This window comes from Megalobrama amblycephala, linkage group LG23, assembly GCF_018812025.1.
Source record: "Megalobrama amblycephala isolate DHTTF-2021 linkage group LG23, ASM1881202v1, whole genome shotgun sequence".
Classification (NCBI taxonomy): Eukaryota; Metazoa; Chordata; class Actinopteri; order Cypriniformes; family Xenocyprididae; genus Megalobrama; species Megalobrama amblycephala.
In genome coordinates, this window is record NC_063066.1 from 20,049,149 (window position 1) to 20,059,316 (window position 10,168).

A 10,168-nucleotide genomic window follows, 5' to 3' on the forward strand; every position below is an offset into this window, starting at 1 on the left:
AATAGTTTTTGCTTTTAATAATTTCTAGCAGATCATTTTCATTGCACAGCATCTCAAATGTTGGTTTGGTCATTCTGAAAAGTCTGTCATCAAAATGGTTGGATATGATTCCCCACCAGAACTCTCACATGATTGCCTTTCCAACACCAGGCATCTGAATGCAAGATAACAGCGTTTAAAAGATGACAGTGTTCATTGTTTTGTCGAGACGCACGTTATTTATGATGTACAAAAACTAGCCACAGTCACTTCCCAGAAACTTTGCAGCAACTTTCATTTGTATTAAAGATATTTTGCACCATTTTCACAGAAAAAAGTATGGTTTTGTTCTCTTGAACACATGGAATGGAAACGCTGCTTTATCCGCAATTTACTGCCTTTATTGAACACACTGTGTAAACATTCACAGCTCAGGGTGGAAAAGTATGTGAACCTGTAGGCTAACGACTTCTCCACAAGTTAATTGAAGTCAGGAGTCAGCTGAACCTCTCTGCCTTATAGAAACAATGAGTTTGCTGTTCACAAGAAACCATCCCTTGAACAACACAGATCTCAGAATATTTGAGATTAAGATTTGTGGATTGGAGAGGTACAAATGTAGGCTACTTTTAAATACATAGATATGTATCAGTTCACAGTATTAAACTGTCTGTGAAGGAAGCTAGTACTGCCAAAAAAAAAAAACAGTAACACTTTATTTTAGGGTATTTTAACTAGTTGCTTATTAGCTTGCATATTACTAGAATATTTGCTATTTATTAGTAGCCTACTTATAAGCACATATTAATGCCTTATTCTGCATAATCCTACCCAATACCTAAACTTAACAACTAACTTACTAACTAATAATAAGCAGTAAATTAGGAGTTTATTGAGGGAAAAGTCATAGTTAATAGTTTAAATGTGTTCCCTATAGTAAAGTAAAGTGAACACATATAAAACAAACAAACAAACAAAAAACCTTTCTGCACATCTAAAGTTCACAAAAGAGCAATGAAATTCCCAAAAAAGTTCTGTCATCATTTACTCACCCTGATGTTATTCCAAACCTGCAAGACTTTTGTCCAAATGAAGATCTTTGCCTGGTCTCATGGGAGAGACGTACCCGTGGGCACGTTTTCACGAGACACAAATATAACATACCGGCGCGTACGTCTGGCTGCAGTTTCCAACAGAAACGAACTCTAGAGGCCGGTAAAACGTCAATGAGCGCTTTGGCTCGTTCTCACACACGGTTTCAACGACGGCTTATGGATTCATAAAGACTCGTTTTGACGTCTCCAACCGCAATATCATGTCACGACTTCAAAACGCTTCTTACCGGAGTGCACAATTTGTAAACGAACGTACTTTGGACTTTCCGGCTCTACGCGTTTCACATTTTTTTGGTCGCAACCAAGCTTGCTCGGTAGCTCAGCCGATACGGAGTTGGACTTACGACGAGGAGTCGATTCCTCCCCCCTGCCTGGGTACGAATCCCGTGAAAGGCGACTGACTGGGGCAAAAAAAAAAAAAAGAGATCTAAACGAGCTGAAAAATTGTACACGATCACGGACGCTTCTTATGTCACGTTTGCTTTTGTTAACGCCATCGTAGGTTTAGCGTCAGTGGGACATTATTTTAAAACGAAACGGAGCACAAATGTCAAATCAAGAACTGCCGCAATTCGTCTAAAAAGCAACGTCATAACCCTATTATTCACCCTATTATCTGCTCCGGCAAAAAAAAAAAAAAAAAAAAGGAACGCTTTTGGCGCCGCTCAGTGGACATTTCGCAGCGAAACTGCAGCAATATGTACTCACTGGTACGTATTTCGTGACTCGCAAAAACGTGCCCATGGGTACGTTTCCGTCATGAGACCAGCGTACCCACGGGTACGTTTTCATCATGAGACCAGGTTGGATGTTTTTGATGAAATCTGAGAGCTTTCTGTCCCTCCATAGACAGCTATGTGACTAGCACTTTGATATTTCAAAACATTTGGACTAAACCGCTCAATTCATATGGATCAGTTTTACGATGTATTTATGAACTTTTTGAAGCGTCAAAGTGTCGCGTAGCTGCCTATGGAGGGACAGAAAGCTCTCAGATTTGAACGAAAGATGAACAAAAGTCTTACGGGTTTGGAACGACATGAGGGTGAGTAATTAACTGGAGTCCGTTAACGCGCCGGCGTGTTTTGCAGGATTTTTTTCACATTGCAGCAAAACAGACTTAAAATACTCCGTCATTTCTTGTCATAGAGACACAAGTAATATATCAATTGAAACTATAGAATATCTTCTTTTATTTGTGTACACTCAGATTAAAACACAATGTTGTGCTTTTTGTAAAATAAAGAAAACTAACATGATGCATGATCTCTCGTCTCCCTCTGGACGAAGTCCAATCTGATAGTTCTCAGAAAATTAACTGTAACTTATGAATACTAATGACAAAAAAATGACACTTATGTCTAAAGAAACGTTGAAATGTCAGGTTTTCAAACATTCTGTGTTTATGTAATCTGTATGAAAAGAGAGCCATGTCAGAAGTCTGTGATTTAGCTCATTATCCGCTAATGCGGCCACGCCCACGGAGCCAGCGCTATTCAGAGGCAAATTCAGAGGCAATACTTGTATGCATTGTCTCAATCGTGTATTTGTTGTCCTGAAAAGTGTTTATCTGGATGTTAAAGCCATGGTTAGTGATCTCTAGAAGACATGCCGTTAGTTCCTGGTTCCTTTTCTTCTTTATATGAATTTGTGGCCTGAAGGTGCACATAGCGCCCTCCGGCTGCAAGTATGAATTGAAAACGCAGTATCCAGCACTCATAGTGATGACTATAAATATTGAATAAATATTACTCCTCAGTATAGAAAATTGACATAAATATATAAGAATCCATCAATATTTCTCCAAATGTGCATGCTTTTAAGATAAAAGCCTATATGAAATGCCATAGAGGTAACATAATTGTTCAGACACTTTGCATCACAGAAATACATGATATTTTAAAGAATATAATAGAATACCATTATTTTAAATTGAGCTGAGACATGATTACAGAGGGTTTTTTCACAGCCTACCTGACTGAAAGGCCTCATTAATATGCAAGTAATGTCAGGTCATTATTATGCGATTCTTTTGTCTTCTCAGGTGTAAATGACCCATTATTCATGATGATTCACGCCTCCACGCATACTGTGTTTCTTGACAAAAAGTGTCTTACAAAAACGAAATCAATATATTGTTTTATATGAAGGAGTAGGCAGCATAATTTTTACATAATTCTGAAGCAAAAACTCTAGTCTACAACCTCCAATACCCAGAAGTCTTGTCAATACAGATTTAGTATACTTTTTTGGCCTTATTTCAGTGACTTAAGTTTTTTTGTTTTTTCAATAACCACGCATAAACATTATTCCTTCAAAAACACAAACATGTACATACATGTTCCTCACATATTATGGTAGCCTAGTTTATGCTGAATACAGTGTAATGACACTTGTGTCATTAATATGTTTATGAACAACTGAAAAAAGCACAAATGTCAGGGCATGTCAAAACTTCTCCAGGCCCCAAATCAGCCTCAGACTCCAGAGGGTTAATGACATAATTTTCATTTTTGGGTGAACTAATCGTTTAAGAAGTGTTTTCTTCAATCCGATCACAAGTGGATGACACTAAATACAGGTATAAATGGGGTCTCAAAAGTTTTGAGCTTGTCCACTCTCGACCACTTCCAGAGGTAGTCGAAAATGGATTCGACCAGATTGCTTTCGTAGTGTAGATGCTCATGTGGTCAAATGTGTTCGAACAGCCACAAAAGACCACCTACTCTACACCTACTGACCTAATACATGAACATCATGGGAAACATGCTAGCCAGTCGAGACTTTTTTGGCTGTAGATTTAAGTTTCAACTTCAAATCAACTGAACCAATTGCTTCGAAAATGATTCACAGTTTTGAAGTGCTCGAAACACCACCCTGCTGGTCAGAACAATGTAAATGCAGTGAAAACTAACAAGCGTAACAACACATTTTACAAACCAAGTGCAAATGTGCTATTGAAGGTGTAATCTATTAAATGCAATTAATAAATCATATAATCAAATATGATGTCTTTATAATATGTGATGTTTTATAAAAGTTTGTAGTGTTTGTTTTGTTTGTTTTATGAAGAGCTTGGTTAATCTGATTAATAAGATACTTTTAAATACAACTCTTCCTTTTTTACTATACAAATGTGTCATTAAATGTCTATAAATTTATAAAATTGATCCGATATCAGGTAAAAATCATATATAGACCGTAGTTCATATGTTCATGAGATCGCCCCTTATGGCGAACCATTGAAATTCCAAATCATTTAAAAAAAGTTATGATGTGTAAGGACGCCTTGTTTACTGAAATCACATGACTTTGGCAGTCACGAAAGCTGCTGTGCCCCGTATGTTTTCTGTCGACTCCAGTCACATATGTAAATTGTGCATGCGTATTTCATCTATTAGATCGAGAAAAAAACAAACAAAAAAAAACAAAACATACACTTACCCATCTATAGACCACCCCCTCGAAGAAATAAGGACAGAAGTGGTCGAAAGTGGACAAAAGAGACATTAAAACACCAGGTTTAAACAGGAATATGTCTCCCTCGTCTACTTTTCTACTCCGAGTGACCAAAACGCATCTTAATATCAGCTGTAAACAGGGCCTCAGACCAGTTTATGTGTAAGTTGCATCCTGAAACAGGTTGGAGAACAATAAAAGCAGTAAATCAACAACGGAAGAAATATGTCTTCCGATGTGGCCCAGCCAGAGTTTTCCGCCCGATAAAGATGTTTTGCCATGATCTCAGGAGAGTGATTCACAGCAATAATATTGCTGAAGTGAAACGGTTTTGTTAAGAGGAATGGTGGAAAATTCTTCCTGACACTAGTGCAGATCTGACAGTTACATCAGGAAACATTTGGAAACATTATTGCTGCCAGAGGATGGTTAACTAGTATTTAAAATGCAGGTTTACATACTTTTTATACTTTGCACTGAAATACAGGGCAAATCCACTTCACTTACTTTTTTTTTCTGCTCATTTATTATTATTATTATTATTATTATTTTTATTATTATATGAAGCAGGGGAAAAAATGGGGAAAAGCTTATATGATTCAGTGATTCAGCTAAATACATAATGCATTTGGCTGAATCAAATGGTCCATACATCAAGAGAAGTAAAAGGAAAAGTGACCTAAAATACTCCACCTAAGTGTTCTTTTAAATTTAAATGTGTGGGGCTTGTTTATTCTCAGACGTGCATGTAAATGGATGAACTCTCTACCATTTTATATCACTTCAGTAATGGATGAAAGCTCTGGCAGACCTGAAAAGCACTGGCACATTGAGCTGGATCAGAGCCAGCAGCCCCTTAAGACTCTCAAAGTCGGTAGCACTTAAAATAAAAAAATATAAAAAATGGAGAAACTTTTATTATCTGCATAAGATCACTATCATCCAGGTGTTCTGTCCTTCAATACATCCAAATGCATAATCAGGTTTGATTAGTGCTATATAATGAAGTTAAAAGCTGTGTGATGAGATAGCATTGCATTTGTGCAACATTAAAAATGTCACTGATGCCAAATTCACGTAAGACTGCTTTTAATGTGAGTAATGGCTTACATTCTGTTCTTAGACATTTTTTCACATTGTCACTGAAATTCAGTCCAGTAGAATTTCAGAGTGCAGATTTTTTTACAATGCAAAATCCATACAGGTCTGTTTTCAAAATACATTTCTATAATATTTTAAAATATATTATAATATTATGTATTGAGCATTTATAGCTATTTTTATAATATTTACACTGAAGGTCAAAAGTTCGGAATAATTAGGCTTTTTAAAGAAGTCAAAAGGCTGCCGGCTGCATATTTCATATCATGAAATATTACATTTTTAATATAACTGTTTTCTATATTGATATATTGGTAGAATGTAATTTATTTCTATGATGTCAAAGCTGAATTTTCAGTATCATTACGCCAGTCTTTAGTGTGTCACATGATTCTTCAATAATCATTCTAAAATGCTGATTTGCTGCAAGAAACATTTATTATTATTATTAATGTTGAAAGAGTTGTGCTGCTTACTAGTTTTGTGGAAATTGTGATACACTACCATTTTAAAGTTTGAGGTAAATGAGACCTTTTCTTTTTTTTCATCAAGGACACATTAAAGTTATTCAGTTGACAGTATATTGTTACAAAAGTTGCTTCAAGTAAATGCTGTTCTTCTCAACTTTCTGATCATCAAAGAATCTTGAAGAAGTATATCCCAGTTTTCAAAAGAAATATATAGCAGCAAAAACAGTTATTTTGTACTGTAATAATACTTCACAATATTACTGTTTTAATGTATTTTTCATCGAATAAATGCAGCCTTGGTGAGCATGACAGTCTTCTTTCAAAATCATTAAAAGAAAATCTTAATTATTCCAAACTTTTGACCCCCTGTGAACACATATTATATTTTTTTTATTTATTTATTTTTGTAAATTGATTGTGAGCAATTTTAATTTAAAACCCCTTTTTTAATGTTTTAATGTTGTTGTTTTTTTTTACCCTTTTTTAATAGGTATTTTAAACTTTAATAGGCCTACTTTTTCATTTGTCTGTTGTGAATCGAGTCAACTCCACCTGTCTTTCAGTACCCACATAAAAAAGTGCAGCGAGTCCCATTGGATCCTATATTCCTTATCAGTATTTTTACTGGCACATCATTTATTCCCCAGGCCTAGAGGAATGTGTATATTTTTCCTGTTTATTAAATCAAACCAGAAGCTTGACACATGCTGCCAGGTTTCCAAGGGGCTCCAGTGGCTTCCTCCTGAGCTGAGCAGAGTTGACTCTGTCTATCTATCATAATACAAGCTCCCAAACAAAACTAAACCTGAAGATCTCTTCAGGGTCCTCCAAACCCGAGAGACCCCGGATGCCCTAAAACTACTATATCTGATGCTTATAGACTTATACACAGCAAAATCCCCAGAGTTAAATCAACTCTGCTCAGAGTATATATGGTCCCTCTCTAAATAGTGTTAAAATAACACTGAAGCAGAGTTAAATTTAATTAGATAATAAAGCAATTAATTAAGTAATGATTTCGCATTAGTGATGAACACATGCTGTTAACAAGCAGAATCACTGAAGAAATAAGAAAAAACACAAGAACAACAAGTGACTTAAGTCACAGCCTTATAAATTGCTTATCTAATTAAATTTAACTCTGCTTCAGTGTTATTTTAACACTATTTAGAGAGGGACCATATGTACTCTGAGCAGAGTTGATTTAACTCTGGGGATTTTGCTGTGTAGTTCAGGGGTGCGTTTCCCAAAAGCATTGTTAGTCAGCTATGGTCCCATTGAACTCTATTGGTAACGACGGAACTTGCGACCATAATTCGTTTTGGGAAACGCACCCCAGGATAGTTCAGATGAAAATGTAAATTCTGTTATTATTGATTTTTTACATGCACTTAAAAAGTGTAACTTTGCCGATTTTTACCCCACTTTGTATTGTTACAATGTCAGTGGTATATGTACATGAACAATGATTACTCATTCTTCGTGTTACCTGGTCCAATAAATTCAAGCTTATTTTGTCAGTAAAAGTCTGCCGGATGTCACAAAACTTACTTTTGATGAATCCAGGGCTTTCATGAAAACTACAAATTATATCTCCGCATTTTTGTATTCCTGCCCACGGACAGTCGGATTGACAGAGGGTTTTTAACAGAACAGTTATTGTAAGGGTTAATCACTGAAAATTGTATCGTACTATGTCTACTCTTTAAACAGCATTATGGTAAAAATAGAATGATATGGCAACAGCTTTCTTACCTGCATGTGATAGCATTTTGCTTCAGGGTGTTGGGCAGAACTGACAGAACCGATTGTTCTGTACCCGCATATTATATTGTACCCAGGAACAATACAAGTTGCCACCCTTAAGACTAAAAGTTTACTAAGAAGTATTTCCTACTAAAGCAAGGCAGTATTTGACTCTTGTAAGCATATTCATAGCTTGACCTTGGACGACAACATGCCCAGTGCATTATGGGTGTTGAAGTTTTCCTTTATGGGTGTTGAAGATCCATCTATCCATCCATCCATCCATCCATCCATCCATCCATCCATCCATCCATCCATCCATCCATCCATCCATCCATCCATCCATCCATCCATCCACCAAGTTTTACCGAAAGCCCATTTTGCATGTGGTGACATACCCCTAAGCTATTGTTTGGTTTCAGAAGACTTGAAATATATTGAACAAATCATACAGACATTTATGATATTTTTATGATGCTTTTCTGCAAATTCTGTAACCTCCTGTAACTCCTGTAACTTTTTGTTTTTTTACAATTATATTTTATGTTAAAAAAATTTATGAAATATGAAATGTCACATTCACTTGAAGCTTAAATAAGCTAGCTGAAATAAAATTACTGAAATAATATATATTACCACATTTTTCGCATAATAGAATAAGAAAAGAACCTAAATGGAAGTAGAGTGAAGAAAGTCATTGGCACTGAAAATGTAATTATTTCTGAATTAACAGCTGAAATAAATTTACACAGAGCTGAGTCAGCGAACGTCAAAAGAGTCAGAGAGATAACAGTTCACTGTACAAGAGTGATCACTGCCATGAAATTTCACCCTACTTGACTCTTCTGAAAGAAATCCTTGAAGTCAGGATGACATTCTTAGCAGAGGTACATAATCACTCCAATATTATTATCTCAAAAACCTCTGGAAAACGGCGATTGTGGAAAACTGCTAATGTCTTACTGAATATTTGAAATGAATTATAATACTTATAAACATTAATTAACATACTTTATTTGTTTCCTTTCAAATATGACTTGGTTTACATATTTTAGATCGTTGAATTGTTATTTTTGTAGTTTAGGTGTTTGTTTGACATGCAGTAGAGAGTGATTGGAAGTTATTGGGAAGAGAAAATGAGTGAATGGGATGAGAAAAGCTAACAGGCCAGACTCAAACCTGCATCACTCATACAAGCACCACAGATTAACATCATGTGTGCTCATAAATATCATAAACCTTTACTGTTTATGCCAGTGAATATAAAACGGCATTAAAACTTATTGAGAAAAAAAATGATAAAATTTATTTCAATGGTCCAATTTAGACATTCTACTAACTATAAGTAATTTTGTATCTACATGTCAACTAACTTTCATTAGAGTATTAGCAATCTGTTAGGTTCAGGTTAGTAGAATAAGTTGACATGTACTTGCAAAGTTACTTATAGTCAGTAGAATGTCTAAAGTGGACCATCAAAATAAAGTGTTGCCAATACCATAAATACTGTAACTAACCTATTACTTATTGTTAGTTAAAGTTAGTTGATGCATTATAGGACCTCAAAATATATATATTATGTTGACTAATAGGACCTTATTGTAAAGTGTTACTAATAACTTTTCTGAAGACGCTGTATTTACAAATAAAACTCAAAATGCCCCTTATTGTTTTAAATGAGGCAGCACAAAATGAGAAAGTCATAAAACTGAAGGACCAGTTACACCACTGCTAACTCAATTCGTCTAAGCAAAAAGGCATTGGGAGTAGGATTCATTTGAAAATAAGCTGCCATTACATTATAGAGCTCCAGTGTTTATGTGGGTGGGAAGTTGTGCTTCTTTTTGCACTCCCGCTAGAACATTTTACAGCTCTGGATTTTGTGCATAATAACTCATATTGGCATAACATGAGCATGTTGTTAATATACAAAGCAGATATCTATAAATCTGGTCCTGGAGGGCCACTTACCTGCAGAGTTAGTTCCAACCCTAATCAAACACACTTGCACAAGCTAGTCAAGGTCTTCAGAGTCACTAGAAAATTGCAGGTACAGTAGGTGAGTTTGATAATGTTGCAGGACAGTGGCTGGATTTGAGGAACCCTGCTATAAAGTATTCTATTACATATAAAGTCTGCTGTTTATTCACGTTCTGTGATACAAAGTTGATATTGAGTGACAGTTAGTCATTCCATGCATATATATATATATATATATATATATATATATATATATATATATATATATATATATATATATATATATATATATATATATATATATATATATATATATAT